Genomic DNA, 19,929 nt, shown 5'->3' on the forward strand with positions numbered 1-19,929 from the left:
TGCACATGTCTATGAGGATAATTGGAAGTAGAATGTAAAACACTTGAACAAGTCATACATGTCTCATTAGATGTATGACGTGAATGGCTAGGGATGGAAGATACTTGATTTGCCGAGTTTTAGTTGATCAAGAATTGATCAAACCTTTGAGATAATAATTTCATCTCGGCAACTATTTCATTGGAATGGTCGACTTGATGTAAGTCAACACTCTTCTTACCACTAGAATTTCTACCATTCTTAGAAGATAGAGTACGATGCAAAGAATTTTCACTCATGCTCTCATAAAGATGCCACACGTCATCCTTATGCCTATCAATGTAAGAGCCACCCATGGAAGCATCAACCATGCCCTTATGATTGTCTGATAAACTCTCAAAGAAATATTGAACTAATTGCCATTTGGGCATGTCATGATGTGGACACTTCCTAAGCAATTCATTAAATCGTTCCCATGCCTCATAAAATGTTTCCCCATCCCCGTGTGAAAACTCTCGAATTGAGGTTCGCATGGCATTGGTCTTAGAAACCGGATAGTACTTCTTCAAGAACGCTTGTTACATTTCTGCCCAAGAAGTTATTGAAAAAGGCCTAAGATTGTTAAACCAATATTTTGCCTTGTCTTTTAGGGTGAATGGAAAAAGTTTAAGCCTTAAGACCTCTTCCGACATGTCCGTGTATTTCACGGTGGAACATACTTCAAGAAACTCATCCAAATGCTTCTAAGGTTCTTCACTTGGAAGTCCATGATAGTTAGGAAGCATTTGAATGGTTTGTGGCTTAATCTCATAGTGGTATGCTCTAAATGGTGGCAATTGAATGCATGTGGGTGCATTGTATTCATTAAGCACATAGTGATCTCTTAAAGCAAGGGGAGGATTAGCAATTGGAGGTGCAACATGGGCTCCTTGACTGCCTTGAATGATGGGTGGTGGTGGAGCATAGATTGGCCTTGGCATTCCCAATGGAACTTGGCCTTGTTGTTGTGGTGGATGAATGAATGGCCTTGGCATACCTAATGGTACTTGCATGTTATCATGATGCACATTGGGGTGGAGGATACCTTATTTGTCTATGTGACAAAGGTCCTCCACATGGTCCTCATTGTGTCCTTCCATTGATGAAATGGATTAACTAGAACTAGCTCTTCCCCTAGGGTTTCGAACAATGGATTCAAGATGAAAATTTAAACGAACAAGAGTGGGTCTCAATGATCTACGACCATACATGCACAATGCAACAGAACAAGCAAAAATGACAAACACTTCACCTTCACAACAAATCAGCAATCAACAAACTTCCTCCACATGCATTATTCCCATACTCCCATGCTTGAACAACATGCAAAGAAAAGTAAATTGCCTCCACGCGGGCTCACGATTTATCTAAGAATTGAAATACAAGCCTCCACGCTCGTCGACGATTTAACTAGAGATTAAGTTAGAAAGATCTCACAAAGGTCCTATAGCACTTCAACTCCAAAAATTTTAGCTTTTAGCTTAGCTTAGCAATTTTTTTTTATGAATTTAGCCTTTGTCCATGCTTTGTTTAGCTTCTTTGCTTGGATGCTCCTTTGCTCACTTTTTTGCACAATGCTCCTAATCAAATAAGAATCAACATAATAAGTAACCAAAATAAAAATAAAAATAAAGTAAAGACACGATCAAAAGAGTACTAATTCCTAATTGATTCCACAAATACGATGTTGCCAATCAATCAATCCCCGGCAACGGCCCAAAAACTTGGTGTTGCTCGTCGCGGTGCAACCAAATTTGTGCAAAAAGGACTAAGATGAGTGTGGGCAAGTTTTACATTTATAATTTGCCACTGCTACCTTTCACTAAAAATATAGTTAGGGCAAGTAAGGATCGTCCCAAGGGATTGTGAGGGTCGTAAAAGGTTGTGGAATCAAAATTAGGGTTAGTAGGTCGAGTGATCAAAAGATTGGTTGGTGGTTGAGTTAAGCTAAGGTGCAATTAAACTAAAGTAAACAATAATGTAATAGAGGTAAAATAAGAGAGAGAGAAATCTTGGGGTTTAGAGATCACCACTAAGCACAACTCTTCTACATCTTTAATGAATGATTAATGAGGGGAAAGGCATGTATTATAACAATGGTGTGTGTGTGGTTATTTCAACAAGCATGGATGACAAATTTAACATATATTGTCTAAGAAATATAGTGGATAGCATAACATATCAAATTAAGCCATTAATCCTTTCTTTAAGCTCACAACCAAACACAACACAAAATTAAAGAAATATGCCATTTGCATTCATAAGTATGGAACATTAAACAACAAGTATGGATTGTCCTCCTATTTAACATCTAAACTACCACTACACTACAAATAAGCTAATGATATGAAATTAAACTAATTAAACTAAGGGAGAGGCACAATCCATCAAGAAATGAGTATGAGCCATCAAATAAACCACAAGGGCATTCCATTAAGCACTATGTCTTGACAATCTCTAGATCTATAGCATTAATACACATAGACATGCATCAATAGCACAAGAAATAGAGATAAACACATGAACATCTATTCTACTATACATAGACATATGGATAGAATGAAATGATCAATTGGAAGCATTAAACCATATAAATCATTAAATAAACAAGATCTATATATATAAAAGTGTCAAAACATGTATCACAATACAAATCCCCTCAAGAATACACAAATCAAGATGTAGAAAGCATGCTTAGGGCTAACTCTAGCCCCAAGAGGATGTGTAGCCACTCATGGATGATGTTCTCCAACCCTCAAGGGCAAGCTCCATGGAAGAAATCTGCTCCTTGGTTGATGAAGATTTTTCAATGGTGTCTCTAGCCTCTTCCTCCCCTAAGCCCCTAAATGTAAAATGAAAGAGAATGAAAAAAGTCTTCTAAAAAAATAGCTCATATTCTTTATATAGGTAGGTCAAAAATCACCCTAAATGAGCTGGGCTCGTACACCAAATATTCCCCAATGATTGGATATGAGATAACTTTTAATGAGCTGGAATTTGGATTTTTCTTAGGATTCGGAAAGTTCGATCGATTGAACTTGAGGTTGGATCAATCAAACATGGCTGAGATCTATCGAACTGAAGTTGGATCGATCCTCAATGGCGATGCCTTTTGGATAAAAACAAATCTGAGATATTTTGAAGATATTTTTGGGAAAGGATAAAAGTGATTGGTAGGGTGGTACAGCTGGATAAGATCTGGCATGTGGATAAGGACACGAATGTTCGATCGATCGAAGAATGATGTTGGATTGATCGAACTTTTGGGATCTCTGAGAATGACATCATGGCCTAGATTTTTCTTAAAGTGCTGAGATCGATGGGAGTTCGATCGATCGAAGAATGATGTTGGATCGATCGAAGTTGCTGAAATTCCACCTTTGAGCTTCCTTTTGCTCTACTTTGCTCCTTTCTTTGATTCATCCCAGAATTGCTTCATTTATGCTCTTATTTGGCTAAGTTAGCTTATTTTGGGGATAAGTACCTGAAAATGAAAATAACACGAAATCAATCTAAAGCGAAGCGGAAAAATAAGATGGATAAAAGTCCTTGAATACCTAAGCTTAAGGGGATTAATTGCACACTTTTCAGCGCTTATCAATATATATACACATATATACAAAAAGCTCAAAATCGGCAACAATGGAAACCAAGCATCATCATACATCTTAGATTTAACATTTAAAACATGGATTGATAATATAGAAACTTGAAATCAAAAGGGAAACTTGGATCTTACCTCAAATCAGATGGGAAGATGAGAGGAAGATGGAGATGTAGATCCAAGGGAAGAGAGAAATTCGGGAAGAGAGATGGATGCCGTAGGAAGGTCGCCGGAGGTGGGGAAGAAAGGTGCAGTGATGAGGGATGAAGGGTGGGTTGTTAGATCGATCTTAAAGGATCAATCTAATAACCCTAGATCTGTTTTTAAAAACGCCCCCGAACCAGTTCGATCAATCGAACTGCATTCTCAAATCGATCGAACTGAGAACGATCTTACCTTTGAGTTTTTGGAATTTTTTATTTTTTTGATTTATTTATTTATTTATTTTTTTTTTTTGAAAAATTAAAAATTAAAAATCTAAAATTAAAAATTAAAAATTAAAATTAAAAATAGAAAATGTTTTTGGGATTTTTTTTTTCTTTTATTTTTTTGAAATATGAAAATCAAAACAAAATTAAAATATCAAATTTCAGAACTAAGATCGATTTGAACAATTGTTCGATCGATCTGACAGAGAGCAAAAGTATCCAGGTTTTTGAGTTCAAAAATATTCTAAGTGTTGGACACTGCAGATTGATCCAAGATAAAGGTTGGATCGATCAAAGAAATTAAGATCGATCCAAGAATGAGTTCGAACGATGGGACAGAGAGATGAAATATGCAGGTTGGATGCAGGTCCAAAATTTTTCTAAGTGTTGAGACTGCAGATCGATCCAAGATGAAGTTGGATCGATCGAAGAACTAAAGATCGATCAGATAGGAACTTTGCACGATGGGACAGAGAGCTGTTTTATGCAGGAAATCTTTGCACTATTGGACAGAGAGTGAATTGGATGCAGGTTTGATGCAGATGGGAAGTTCGATCGATTGAACTCATTTTGAGATCGATCGAACTTGGACAAAATGCTCAATTTCAACATAAAAGTGTATGTAATCCTAATTATAGTTCCTAGCAATGCATATGAACCCTAAGCCAATATGTAGACTTCGTAAGAAATGAAATTAAAGATAGAAATGAGGGAGGAATAGGGTTGTGACACCCTACGAAATGCCTTGCTAGTCTTTAACGTCTCTAGCAAGACGTTGGGCTCTTTGAGCCCGGATCAAACATCTTGAAGTGCATCCCCTCCTCAATGGGGTGATGGATGCCTTGAGCTCCACCCAATAAATGATTTCCTTGAGAACTTGTTAGATTAGGCTCAAAGGAACTTCTTGGTCCTTGGTCAAAATGATCTTTGGGCTTCCATGCCCTTTCAAAACAAGACTTTGAAACAACTTTCTTTGGTTTCAAGGTTAAAGGTGGACTTTTTGAAACTTTGGTCTCACACAAAAACTCAATTCCTTCACATTTAAGGTCATGACATTTCTCTATAACATTAACTTCTTCATGCTTGTCAAAAGAATTGGGGGTTGGATTAAAAATATTCAACTTCACCTTCATGTGGCCAAATGAAATCTTCATTATCACTTTCCTATAATTAATGTTGGCATTCGCGGTTGCCAAGAAAGGACGGCCTAGGATAACGGGAATCTGGCTCTTAAGATTCGGGACCGGTTCTATGTCAATGACAACGAAATCAACAGGGAAGAAAAACTTATCAATCTTAATCAAGACATCCTCAATGATACCCCTAGGCTTCTTGATGGATCGGTCGGCAAGTTGCAAAACCACTGACGTCGGTTTCAAGTCTCCTAAGCCTAATTTGACATACACCGAGTATGGAAGAAGGTTAACACTTGTTCCTAGGTCTAAAAGAACCCGATTAATGACATAGTTGCCAATGATGCAAGAAGTAGTAGGTGAACCGGGGTCCTTCAACTTTGGAAGAGTGTTATGTTGCAAAATTGAGCTTACTTGCTCGGTTAAGACCACTTTCCTAGGTGGTTGGCTTTTGTACTTCCTCTTTTGGGTGCATAAGTCTTTTAAAAACTTGGCATAAGCCGGAATTTGCTTAATTGCATCCAAAAGTGGAAGATTGACTTTCACTTGCCTAAGCACATCCATAATTTCAATGGTTTTGGCATTTTGCTTGTCATTTGAAATGGATCCTTTCAAGACATTCGGAAATGGAGCTTTTGGTTCAAAAATCTTTTCAAACTTTTTCTTTGAAGTCTCTTCAACACAAGAAATTTTCAAATCATTTTGTAAATTTTTCTTTTCAAGATTATTTGTCAAATCATTTTTTAACACATTCTCATTTGAAAAATCATGCATATGCAATGAAGGAGGAATAAGATGTGAAACGGGACGGGTGTCAACTTTGGGTTGCACTAGTTCACTCTCTTCATTGGACATACCTACTTGGTTGTCCACAATCTTCCCACTTCTCAAGGTTGTCACCGCATGACATGCTTTATTGTGTGACCTTCTGATGAGGAATGAATTTCCACCACACATTGTTGCTTTGGTGGGGCATTTAAAGGCATTTTCCCTTTCTCTCTAGCATTTAAAGTGCTAACTATTTGCCCGACTTGGGTTTCTAGCTTTGCAATAGATTGAGAGTGAGAATGAAGCAATTGAGTGTTAGCCTCTAAAGTGCCTAAAGCGGTTAAAACTTTCTCTTCAAAGGTGAGACTCCTAGAATTTCCTTGAGAATAAGATGGTTGATTAGGAAAATGAGAATTAGAGAATTGGTTTCCTTGTGATTGAAATGATCTAAATCCTTGGGAACCTTGGCTTTACATTGGAGGTGGAATGTATTTCCCTTGGAAACTGCCTTGGGGAGGGTTTAAGCCTTCCCTTTGGTTTTTCCACGAAAAGTTCGGATGATTCCTCCAACTTGGATTATAGTGATTGCAATATGGATTGTTCCCTTGATTAACAAATATTGCATTGACTTATTCATGATGCTCATTTTTCATATGTCCTTGGGGACAATTGAAAGTAGAATGTAAAACACTTGAACAAGTCATACATGTCTCATTAGATGCATGATGGGAATGGTTAAGGATGGAAGATACTTGATTTGCCGAGTTTTGGTTGATTAAGAATTGATCAAACCTTTGAGATAATGATTTCATCCTGGCGGCTATTTCATTGGAATGGTCGACTTGATGTAAGCCAACACTCTTCCTTCCACTTGAATTCCTACCATTCTTAGAAGATAGAGTACGATGCAAATAATTTTCACTCATGCTCTCATAAAGACGCCACACGTCATCCTCATGCCTATCAATGTAAAAGCCACCCATGGAAGCATCAACCACGCCCTTATGATTATCTGATAAGCTCTCAAAGAAATATTGAACTAATTACCATTTGGGCATGACATGATGTGGACACTTCCTAAGCAATTCATTAAAGCGTTCCCATGCCTCATGGAACGTTTCCCCATTCCCGTGTGAAAACTCTCGAATTGAGGTTCGCATGGCATTGGTCTTAGAAATCGGATAGTACTTCTTCAAGAACGCTTGTTGCATTTCTGCCCAAGAAGTTATTAAAAAAGGCCTAAGATTGTTAAACCAATATTTTGCCTTGTCTTTTATGGTGAATGGAAAAAGTTTAAGCCTTAAGACCTTTTCTGGTATGTCCGTATATTTCACGGGGGAACATACTTCAAGAAACTCATCCAAATGCTTGTAAAGTTCTTCACTTGGAAGTCCAAGATAGTTAGGAAGCATTTGAATGGTTTGTGGCTTGATCTCATAGTGGTGTGCTCTAAATGGTGGCAATTGAATACATGTGGGTGCATTGTATTCATTAGGCACATAGTGATCTCTTAAAACAAGGGGATGACTAGCAATTGGAGGTGCAACATGGGCACCTTGATTGGCCTTGGCATTCCCAATGGAACTTGGCCTTGTTGTTGTGGTGGATGAATGAATGGTCTTGACATGCCTAATGGTACTTGCATGTTATCATGATGCACATTGGGGTGGAGGATACCTTGTTGGTCTATGTGACTAAGGTCCTCCATATGGTCCTCATTGTGTCCTTCCATTGATGAAATGGATTGATTAGAACTACCTCTTCCCCTAGGGTTTTGAACAATGGATTCAAGAGGAAAATTTAAAGGGACAAGAGTAGGTCTCAATGATCTTCGACCATGCATGCATAATGCAACACAACAAGAAATAATGATAAACACTTCACCCTTACAACAAATCAACAATCAACAAACTTCCTCCATATGCAATGATCCCATACTCCCATACTTGAACAACTTACGAAGAAAAGTAAATTGCCTCCACGCGGGCTCACGATTTATCTAAGAATTGAAATATAAGCCTCCACGTGGGCCGACGATTTAACTAGAGATTGTGTTAGAAAGATCTCATAAAGGTCCTATAGCACTTCAACTCCAAAAATTTTAATTATTTAGCTTAGCAATTTTTTTTTATTTATGAATTTAGCCTTTTTCCATGCTTTTGCTTAGCTCCTTTGCTTGGATGCTCCTTTGCTCAATGCTCCTAGTCAAACAAGAACCAACACAATAAGTAACCAAAATGAAAATAAAAATAAAGTGAAGACACGATCAAAAGAGTACCAATTCCTAATTGATTCCACAAATACGACGTTGCCAATCACTCAATCCTCTGCAACGGCGCCAAAAACTTAATCTCGCCAGCAATATGCGCCCAAATTTGCATTAGCAAAATGACTAAGATGAGTGTGGCCAAGTTCTACATTTATAATTTGTCACTATTACCTTTCACTAAAAAAATAGCTGGGGCAAGTAGGGATCGTCCTAAGGGATTGTGAGGGTCGTAAAAGGTTACGGAATCAAGATTAGGGTTAATAGGTCGAGTGATCAAAGGATTGGTTAGTGGTTGAATTAAGCTAAGATGCAATTTAACTAAAGTAAACAATAATGCAATAGCGGTAAAATAAGAGAGAGAGAAATCTTGGGGTTTAAAGATCACCACTAAGCATAGCTCTTCTACACCCTTAATGAATGATTAATGAGGGGAAAGGCATGTATTGTAACAATGGTGTGTGTGTGGTTGTTTCAACAAGCATGGATGACAAATTAAGCATATATTGTCTAAGCAACATAGTGGATAGCACAACATATCAAATTAGGCCACAAATCCTTTCTTTAAGCTCACAACAAAACATAACACAAAATTAGATAAATATGCCACTTGCATTTATAAGTATGGAACATCAAACACAAGCATGGATTGTCCTCTCATTTAACATATAAACTACCACTACACTACAATTAAGCTAATGACATGAAATTAAACTAATTAAACTAAGGGAGAGGCACAATCCATCTAGAAATGAGTATGAACCATCAAATAAACCACAAGAACATTCCATTAAGCACTATGTCTTGACAATCTCTAGATCTATAGCATTAATACACATAGACATGTATCAATAGCACACAAGAAATAGAGACAAACACATGAACATTTATTCTAGCATACATAGACATATGAATAGAATGAAAATATCAATTGGAAGCATTAAACCATACAAATAATTGAATAAACAAGATCTATATATATAAAGATGTCAAAACATGTATCACAATACAAATCCCCTAAAAAATACACAAATCAAGATGTAGAAAGCATGCTTAGGGCTAACTCTAGCCCCAAGAGGATGTGTAGCCACTCATGGATGATGTCCTCTAACCCTCAAGGGTAAGCTCCATGGAAGAAATCTGCTCCTTGGTTGACGAAGAGTCTCCAGTGGTGTCTCTAGCCTCCTCCTCTTCTTTTCTTTCTCACTAAGTATTTCGTTCTCTAAGTATGTATGTCTAAGCCTCTCTTCAAAAAGTGGCTCATATTCCTTATATAGGTAGGTCAAAAATCACCCCAAATGAGCTGGGCTCGTACAACAAATATTCCTCAATGATTGGATATGAGACAACTTTTAGTGAGCTGAAATTTGGATTTTTCTCGAGAGTTAGAAAGTTCGATCAATCGAACTTGAGGTTGGATCGATCGAACATGGCTGAGATCTATTGAACTGAAGTTGGATCGATCCTCAATGGTGGCGCCTTTTTAGATAAAAACAAATCTGAGATATTTTGAAGATATTTTTGGGAAAAAGGACAAAAGTGGTTGGTAGGGTGGTACAGTTGGATAAGATCTGGCATGTGGATAAGGACAAGATAGTTCTATCGATTGAAGAAAGATATTGGATCGATCGAACTTTTGGGATCTTTGAAAATGACATCATAGCCTGGATCTATCTTGAAGTGCTGAGATCGATGGAAGTTTGATTGATCGAACTTTTCTTGAGATCGATCGAAGTTGCTGAATTTCCAACCTTTGCTTCCTTTTGCTCTACTTTACTCCTTTCTTTGATTCATCCCAAAATTGCTTCATTTCTGCTCTTATTTGGCTGAGTTAGCTTATTTTGGGGATAAATACCTGAAAATGAAAATAACACGAAATCAATCTAAGGCAGGAAAATAAGATAGATAAAGGTCCTAGAATACCAAAGCTTAAGGGGTTAAAATGCGCACTTTTCAGCGCTCATCATCTTGTTTCGTGTAGTGTTGGGATTCCATCGGGGTATAAGTGGGTCTTGGGAAAGACTTGCTGACCCTATGTCATGAGGACCTTAGTGGTCACTGGGGGATGATTCTTTTCCTCGTGGTGAGAGATTGGATTCGTCCAAGTTTTGTGTTACATTTTTTGCATGGTGTCTTTTGAGAGGCATTCCATTCATTTCTTTTGATTTTTTACGAACTTGTCATTTGTATGATCACTTTACATGTTTATGAGCCCATTGTCTAGGGCGTGTCTTAAAAACATGTTTAGGATATGTGACTATGTGGTAGTTGTATGTGGACGTAGATGATATGTTTTCATATACTGTATCCGTTTAACATGCTAGTGCCATTGGTGTCGTACGGCATGTCATCGTTTGTTTCACCTCTATGTGATATGTGGTTTATTTGGTTTGCCTTATATGTACTGTGCTTAATACTAAGATATTATTTGATTTATGTCATTTAATTTTTGCGAGTATGCACTATATGAGTATTTGGTTTATACTGTTTCATCTTTCCTGTATATATGTTGGGGTTTTGTGACCTTGGTTGTTGGGATAAAGATGTGTAAGCTATATAGCAGACTTTTGTTTCATGGTTTTAGTTGTCCATTATAGGGATTTTGACCCAATGTTTTGTCTGCTGTATGTAGCCTTACAGTAGGTCTACTTCAGATCTGTGCTTAGGTTTTCGGTTTTGTGGGTCCGATCCATTGGCTTGAGGGCACAGACTTGTCAGGCTGTGGATTTGGGACTAGTGTTATTGTTGTAGCGTTTCCAGATATGGGATTCGTTGGTACGCCAGCGTCAGCAATTTAAAGCCTTAAGTGTAACGGTGCCAATGCCATTGTTGTTAGAGTTTTAGGCTTAGCTAACACAACTCTCGTAGATGCCTGGTTCTTGTAGTGCTTTTGGTAATGATCATTTTTGACATTAATGTCATTTGTATCGAAAAGCTTCTTTCCTGCTCGGGACATGTTATGAGCTAGTGCCTTATACTGTTATGTTACCTTATTGACGAGTAAGTGTGGGCGGGTTTTAGCCATTGTTCGTACTGCCATATCATCCTTAGCCATCTGTCTTGGTTCGACTTGTCATTATCTTGGGATTCTCTCGATAATTGACTTTGGGCTAATATGCCGATTCGTTTGGGAGGTGTTATACAGTTTTTAGTTTTCGCGTTCCTTCGGATGATCTTCAGGCTTTTGGAGTTGTCCTTTAACACCTTATGATCTGTCCTTTGGTTTGACCCTGCTTTGATCTTGCTTGGTTCTCTTTTGTGTGTTCCTAATTTCGGGGACGAAATTCTTTTAAGGTTAGGTTGTAAAGACCCGGTCATTTTCCTCCCTTTCCTTTTCTTAGATTTTTACGGATATTTTTTTTCCATTATCTTTTCTTTTCTGAGTTCAATTTTTCGTCACTTAGTGTCATCTCAAGTACTCGGAAATAGTTTCTGAGACTCTTTTCTTTGGATTGACAACTTCTTTTGGGATCCGAGTCATTTCCACATTTTCACTTTTTGGATACTATTCACTTTTCGTCCTTTTCCCTATTTTATCTTTTCCCCGTTTGTCACCACATTCGCATAACCTCACTTTTCATGCTTGGAGTTGATTTCAGACTTCATGTACCTTCATTCTATGTGGTTTCCATGAAATACATATCTTTACCTTTGCAGAAAGGTACTCTGGTTGCTCCCGGTGTCCATAGAGGTATGGATGCAAAGTTCTTCAGAAATATTCTTATTTCTTGGGGTGTTTTTCATAAACATCTTTTGAAGATATTTTATTTAAGGGGTTTCTAAGAAAATATTTTTTGGAAGATATTTTCATTTAGGGATAGAGGTAGAAGATGTTATAGTTTCATATTTTTGTTGTGTTGCATGCTATTGATGCTTATACAACTTGTATCCATGCTTTTATTCAAAATCTAGAATTTAATTTAATTATTTTCTATGTTTAAGATTTAATTCTCATCATGATGTATAACTTAGAATTAAATTGTGGCATGCTAGAAAATTAGGCTTTGATATGTTTGTTAATATATATTAAATTGGGATTATTTGAATAAGAATTGCACTTTTTATTTAATAATTATCTTTTGTGAAAGTTTAATTCTCATGTACGTACCTTGCATGAAATTAACTTGTGATATGCTTTTAAATTAAGTCTTGGCATGTTCTTTAATATACTTTAATTTGAGAGCATTTTGATGAGTATGAAAATCTAGAGATTTTAATTAAAATGATTAATTAAAATCTATTTTAAGGGTTCCATTGGCTTAATTAAGTTTTTAACTTAATATTTGTGTTGACTAGGACTTGTATACTAGCAAATGTTAATTTGGGACCATTTGATGTTGTTTTAGAATTTAGGGATTTGATTATCATGATTTAATTAAATTCTATTTTTATTGTTCAAATGGCCTAATTAAGTTTTTGATTTGGTATGTGTAATGACCATGCTATGTTGTTTAACATGTATTAATTAGGGACCATTTGGTTGAGATTTGAAACTTAGAAAAATTAATTAGTTTACTTGATTAATTTCCGTTTCTATTGCACTATTGATTTAAATCATGTGTTTGACATTGATATTATGTTTGAAGCATAATTTTAGACTTGTAATGGATTTATAAGATTATGTTTCAATATTGAATTATATTGTTATAGCGTGTAACGAATCGCACACTGAAGATTCGATATGTGATGTTATTATAGTGTGTAACGAATCGTACTCTGAAGATTCGACGTTATCATCCTATAGTAGTTGTGGATTTAGAGCATGTATTGTGTGGTTACAAACTACTTGTGCATAGAATGTGGTTTCGTGCTTTATATATATATTTCGTATATAAGTTGTTAACTTATTTATTTTGGAGTCACTTGGGACATTGTTACTGTGATATGGCTAGAGTTTGGCTCTAGTGCGGGAGGTATGAGTTCTCCCCGTTGAGATAGTGCGCACTAGGGTGGTCTTCCCAGCGGGATAGTGCCCGGAATCACCATTTAGGTCTTGGTACTCTGAGATTTGATGTCCAAGTATTCCACTATTTAATTTCGCATTCAATTCCAAGTTGACAACCAATGTTTAATTACGACTTGTGGTTTTGGTTATTGGCAATTTAATGTTGTTAAGTACATTTATGCATTATAATTTTGAATAAATCATAGCATGCTTTTAATGTTGTTAAGTACATTCATGTTTTATGATTTTTAATGGATCATCGTAAACTTTAGTGTTGTTAAGTACATTCATGTTTTATGATTTTTAATGAATCTTCGTAAACTTTAATGTTGTTAAGTACATTCATGTTTTATGATTCTTAATAAATCATTGTAAACTTTGATGTTGTTATGTACATTATGTTGTATTATTCAAATGTAGCTTATGAATGATCCTATAGATTCATTTGGAACATAAACGTTAGGTGGTATGACCCATTTTGGTCGTTTTCGTATCTTAGATTTCAAGTTGATGGCTTGAGAATCTATACCTTGTTGCTTTGTATAGCATGCTTCTATATTGTTTGAATTGCATGAATGATGTGATTTATGCTAGAAATGTTATAATAGCTTAAGATGCTCCCTGAGTCTCACCTTTGACATAGACGTTAGGTGGCATGACCCTTTTGAATTATTTCATGTAAATGTAAAAATCTATAAGAAATCGAGTCAATACATGCTCATTTCCTACTAGTAGCTTTATGTTACTCACCCCGAAGTTACTGGGGGTATTGTTCAGGTACAATATTCAAGATTCGGAGATTTGCACTTGCCTTGGGTGGTTTGGAGATTTGAAACTTCTTTTAAAGTGTTCTTGTTCACATGCAACTGTTAGCATGTTTAAGTTTTACTATTGATGTTGTAATACTTAGTAGGTTCAATTATGTCATTTTTGCCTTATGATATGTAAAATGTACTTAGATACACTATTTAGGACCTATTTGATATGTATAACATAAGGCCAAGGGCCAAACATGTTTACTTTTGTACTTATATTCATTTGGTATCAAACTTTTGCTTTAAAATGTATTTTAAACAACTTTAGAGGTTTGGCATATGAAATTCTTGTAATGAACATGTATAAGGCCATAAGTCATTGTAATTCATTCAATTATTCATTTTAAAGTTGTTGACATGTTCACATATTCACATCTCCTTGAAAATCAACTTTTAACCTTTGTTTTTGAACCAATTCATGAGAGGGTTTGAGGTTTGGGTTAGGCCTCAATGTTTTTGGCATATAGTAGGTCATTTAGCAGTTTTTTGAGTCATTTTGGTCGTCTGAAATGTTAGTTCAGTCGACCGATGGCTTTTGGGGAACTCATTGCACAGTAAAAACTCATTTCTAGCAGCCTTTTTCACTGTTCAGGACCATTTCGGTCGACCAATGGCCTATTTTGGTTGACCGATAGCCTATTTTGGTCTGTCAAAACACCCTCCCCTTAAAAATATGATTTCAGAAAAATTTCTGTCTAGTTTGGTCATCCGAAACTTCATTTTGGTCTACCGAAATAGCTTTCATTCACCAGCCTCTTTAGTTTTGTTTCAGCACTGATGTTCTAACTTCAAATGGTCATATCTCTTTCATTTCTAATCCAAATGGGGTGATTCTTAAGCCTAAATTCATGCATTTTGAGTCAAATTTCCAATGGCACCAATTTCATTCCAAGATTCATATCACAGTGAGAGTTATTCTTGTTTTAGTGAGATAGTGTCAGTTTTCGCTTAAACCGGGAATGGGCATTTTGTGGGATTCTTGGCCAAAGTTCTTGGAACCTCTTGGAATGCTGTAAATGATTAGATTAGATTGTATTCACCTTATTTGACTTTTTTAGAGTCAAGTTCCTCCTTCTATTTGTGAATTGACCATTTTGCCCCTTGGTTAATGGATTTTGCCCGTTTTGACCTTTGTTTCCGCTTTCGTTTTCTTTGAGTCCCGTAACTTCATGGAAGGTCACATTGGTGTCTAGGGGATGATTTATATCTCTATAGACTTTGGTTTTTTCTTTTGATTCTGTATTTCGGATCCATTATCGGATCAACTTTTGGTTCATTACTGACGCACCGGGTTGAAAAACTTAGGCCGTCACAGGGATAATGAAAATCTCATTTGGCCACATGAAAGTGAAGTTGAACATTTTTAATCCAACCCTAAATTCAATGGATAAACATGAAGAAGTTTATGTTGTTGAAAAATGTATTGAAAATGAATTTGCTAAAGTTGAGTCTTTACTTGCAAATGAAATTTCAAAAAGTTTGCCTTTCAAAAAGAGTTCAAAGAAGAATGTGTGCGAAGCTAGTGTTAAAAGGGCATGGAAGCCCAAGAATTGGATGACAAAGGACCGTCAATATCCTTTGATTCAAATCTAACAAGTTCCTTAGGGAACAATTTGTTGGGTGGGATTCAAAGTGCCTTTCACCCCGTCAAGGAGGGGATGCACAACAAGATTTTTGATCCAGGTTAAAAGAGCTCAACGTCTTGCTAGAGACGTTAAAGACTAGTGCATTTCGTAAGGTTTTACAACCCTATTCCTCCCTTGTTTCTATTTTACCTTTCATTTCTTGTGTCGTCTAGATATATTCTGGGTTCATACACATTGCTAGGGACTTTGGTTGAGAATGCATGCACTATCATTTTCAAATTAAGCATTTTGTACCTGTTTGGTCAATCTCAAAAAGAGTTCGATCGATCAAACATCATCCCTGCATCCAATCATCACTCTGTCCCATCGATCGAACAAACCCTGCATAGCTCAGCTCTCTGTTCCATCGTGCGAACTTCATATTCGATCGATCCAAGTATTCTTTGATTGATCCAGTTTCCCTTAGATTGATCTTCATTCTATACTTAGAAAAAATTTTGAACCCATGAAAAATCGCCTTTCTGTGTGATCGTTCGAACTTGTCGGCAAGTTTTCACCTGTTGGATCGATTGAATTTCGATCGATCTAAGTTTAATCGATCTGAGTGCTTCCTATTGACTCTAACTTCTTTTTGAATTTTTTTTTTTAGTTTAATTTAATATATATAAAATTAAAAAAAAATCCAAAAAATATTTTATTTTGTTTTTATTTTTATTTCTGTTTTCATTAAGTTTATTTCCGTTTTTATTAATTAATTTATTTATTTTCTAAAAAAAAAAATTTATTTTGTTTTGTTTTAATTTTAATTTTAAATTTAAATTTTCAAAAATTAAAAAATTTTCAAAAAAAAAAATACTGTGTCATTTGGTAAGTTCGATCGATCTGATCTTAGTTTCTTCAGATCGATCTGGTTTCCAAGTGATCGATCGAACAGGTCGGAGATTGTTTTCAAAGGTCATTTGGATCGATTCCAAGATCAATCGAAGACCTCATCTCCTTCCCCCACTGTTCATCATCTCTCCCATCTCCGGTGAACCTCCGGCGACATTTCTGAGGCTTCTAATCTCTCTCTCGCTTCGGATCTCACTCATCTCTCTCTCAGTCTCCACTTCTCTTCTTAATTTGGTAAGTCTCTAGCTCCCTCCTTTGTTTTCAAAGATCCCCACATGTTTTAGATGTTGCCTTGTTAGATATATGCCCTTCCATGTTTACTTGTTTCCATTTTTTAGTTGTTGAACCATATGTATATATATATGCATATATTTATATATATATTTTTGTTCCAATTTCAATTTCGGGGGTCACGTGCCTATATTAGTGACCATTCTTGATGTGTTGATGTGTAGAGGGACCCACGAGCTTGCTCGGGTGCCCCCCGTGTCGTCCATGTCACAGATCTGTGAATTTTTGTATTTTTGCAGAGTCCAATCGATTATATTGTTCTCAGATCGATCGGAGCAAGATCAATCTCACCATGTCCAGATTGATCCAACTTGTATCGATCTCATCTTTTCCTGATCGATTTAATCTCATTTCTTTGCATATTCATACCCTTACACCCTCCATAGTGTTCATTTTAGTTTATATATACCCGATGCCCGTGTTTTCCACATTGGATGCATTTCATACTTATATTGTTTAGCATGCTTCACTTATCTGAACATTCACTATCCATACCTGGCTGCATGATCACTTACATAGATTCATGTGATTTATTCTGAGTTGTCTATCTTACCTGACAAACATGTTTCTATTTGTGTGCTTTAAATTCTATATTTTATATGCTATTCCTATTACTGACTACAATTGCAATTGTTTCTTTCTTTTTGCAGACCATGGTTCGAGTAAAGACTGTTGCCAAGAAGCAGTATGAGCGCCGAGTGTGCTAGCAAGTAGCTGAGCCAGAGGAGCATGAGGAGCCAGCTTCAAATCAATCCGAGCACTTCACCTCTTCTTCATCTGCCTCTTTATCTTCTTCATCATCAGCAGATGAGGCTGAGCACATTCCACCTCCTTCACCATCACTGGCTCAGCCAGGCCAGGTCTGAGATAGACCTATTAGGAGATACTCAAGCTTGACAGTGGCACATGAGTCTGTCTTTGACACTGCCTTCTTCTCTCGCTCAGTCTTGACCAAGGCCACCTTTGATGAGATCCAACGGTGCGGCATTTCAGCCATCCTTGCTTCAGTTACTTACCCGGTTTACCCGAGGCTTGTTCGGTTGTTCTACCAGAACCTCCGGCTGGCCCTGAGTAACTTATCGGAGTTGCGGCCTATTATAGATGGCCATCTCATCCACATCACTGTTGAGACGTTGGCCAGATCCTTACGATGCCCGTATGTCTGCCCTCCTAAGCTTTAGTATCCTATTCTGAGAAGGCCTTCTGATGCAGACATGGCTATGTTCTTGACTGGCCCATACAGCTTTGGGGAAACATTCGCCACCAAGACTTATTGCCCAACGATCTCTAGTTCTTCGATTCGGTATTGTATCGAAACGTATTTATGGCGGGCCATAAGATCTAGCGGCGCTTAGATTTTCTCACTGCTTTCTACGTCTTCTACACAGGCCACTGGTTTTCTGTTCTGGCACTATACTGGAGTGTCATGATGAGACTCTACTCCAGTTACATCAGCAAGGCCAAGCTTGGGCTTGCCAGATTTCTTCCATTTGCCCACCTCATCACTCAGATCCTTAGAGATCAGCATTACCTTTTCCATCCAGCAGAGCATACTGAGTTAGGTGTTTGCCGCTATGGCAAGAAGGATTGGGACAAGAGCTACAATGCTCTTACTCGGAGTCTGGAGGATGAGGCAACTTTAGCAGCTGAGGAGGCAGAACTAGCAGAGATGGAGGCAGCAATAGTAGTAGCACCAATAGCAGAGTATGATCCAGTAGACCCACTAGTGGTTGCGGATGCACATATGGAGATCGACTTAGAGCAAGAGCCTCCAGCAAAGTTACCATATCACTCTCCAACAGAGTCACTATTACATTCCCAGTAGCATAGTCAGGATAAGTATCATTCTCCTACAGTCATCCCTGACACTCCAGTTCAAAAACCTGGCCTAGGAGAGCGTATACAGACCTTGGAAGACGCGGTTGTCTCTCTTCAGTCAGATGTGGCCTCCCTCGGCACGGACGTGACTACTCTCTGCTTAGAAATCTTGGCTGCGCTGCAGGATTTATCCAGAGATATCCGGGGATCACGCCCCGCCAGACCGTCCTCATCTGCCTGAACTCTATATCTCTCTCTCATCATTTTATATATCTATTACTTTGACATTGATACTATTATTTTTACGGCCAGTCTGTTGGCCCAGATCCTATATTGTACCTTATACTATTTTTATTTTCTTTATCTTATGCACGATATTTTTGGATGTCTGGATCTTATATTGATATATGTTTATCTGTGATTGACTGCATTACCAGGTACATGCCAGTGACTTCAATAAGAGAGTGCTGCCCAAAATTTTGCAGGACCATCCTTATTCCTCTCTCCTTAATTCACTTATTATCCCATTTACACTTGCATACCACTGTGCACCGTTATTATCCCATTTGTTATCAGATGAGCTTTTATTCTAGTGCCATCTTTTCAGGGCCACAGTCAATCCAAAGTTTGGGAGGGTTATACCACCCATTTTGAATATTTGTGTCCTGACCATTCTTTGCCATAGCTGCACTAGTATACTTTTTCCTTTTGTTCTCTTTACACATTGAGGACACTGTATCATTTAAGTTTAGGGGTAATAGGTTTTCTTTGCAGTATTTGTTTTCAATTCAAAATTTTGAGCATGACTTGTGTAGTGGAGGGATTTTTTATAATTGGTCCAAGCTAGCTATGATTTTGATCTTTTGAGGACTATATTGCTTGACTTGAGAGTCCAATACTCCTTGTATGCCATGTGGATGTCATTTAGGAGTAAATTTCTCGAAAGATTAATATCTTGCTTGCATTTGTGGTCCACATCATCCTGATTTTGTGATTATTTTGAGATTCATTCTAGGATTCTACACTAGCACAGGCGCACACTAGCATTCATTTGCGGGGTACATGTTTTATTGAATATTGAATTGGTTATATCCCAATTGAGCTAGTAGTGCATTAAAAGCTTTTATTTTGATAAAAGTGGATAACAATCCCTTTTCATTGAGTAGCTAGGATTCTAGCCTCATCAAACACTGAATTTCTCACGCCGAAAGTTGGAGGGCCCAAACTCTAGGTTGATAATTGAATGCTAAAAAAAAAAAAAATAGTTACAAAAGCAATAAAGAAGTGAGGACTTCTCCCAAAAGGTGTGAAGTGGGAAATGATTAGATGGAGGTTGTTTTGATTTGTAACCTAGTTGATTTGAGCT

The 19,929-nt window shown here is 37.1% G+C and overlaps 2 pseudogenes; both read left to right on the plus strand.

Annotated features, from left to right (window-relative positions):
• The first annotated feature begins 408 nt into the window (after positions 1-408).
• Positions 409-507, plus strand: LOC132305750 (small nucleolar RNA R71; annotated as a pseudogene).
• Positions 508-7,007: 6,500 nt separating this feature from the next.
• On the plus strand, positions 7,008-7,106 carry LOC132305764 (small nucleolar RNA R71; annotated as a pseudogene).
• The last annotated feature ends 12,823 nt before the right edge of the window (positions 7,107-19,929 follow it).

This window comes from Cornus florida, unplaced genomic scaffold, assembly GCF_030987335.1.
Source record: "Cornus florida cultivar Cherokee Brave unplaced genomic scaffold, ASM3098733v1 CherokeeBrave_3.0.0_Hap2_Chr04, whole genome shotgun sequence".
Classification (NCBI taxonomy): Eukaryota; Viridiplantae; Streptophyta; class Magnoliopsida; order Cornales; family Cornaceae; genus Cornus; species Cornus florida.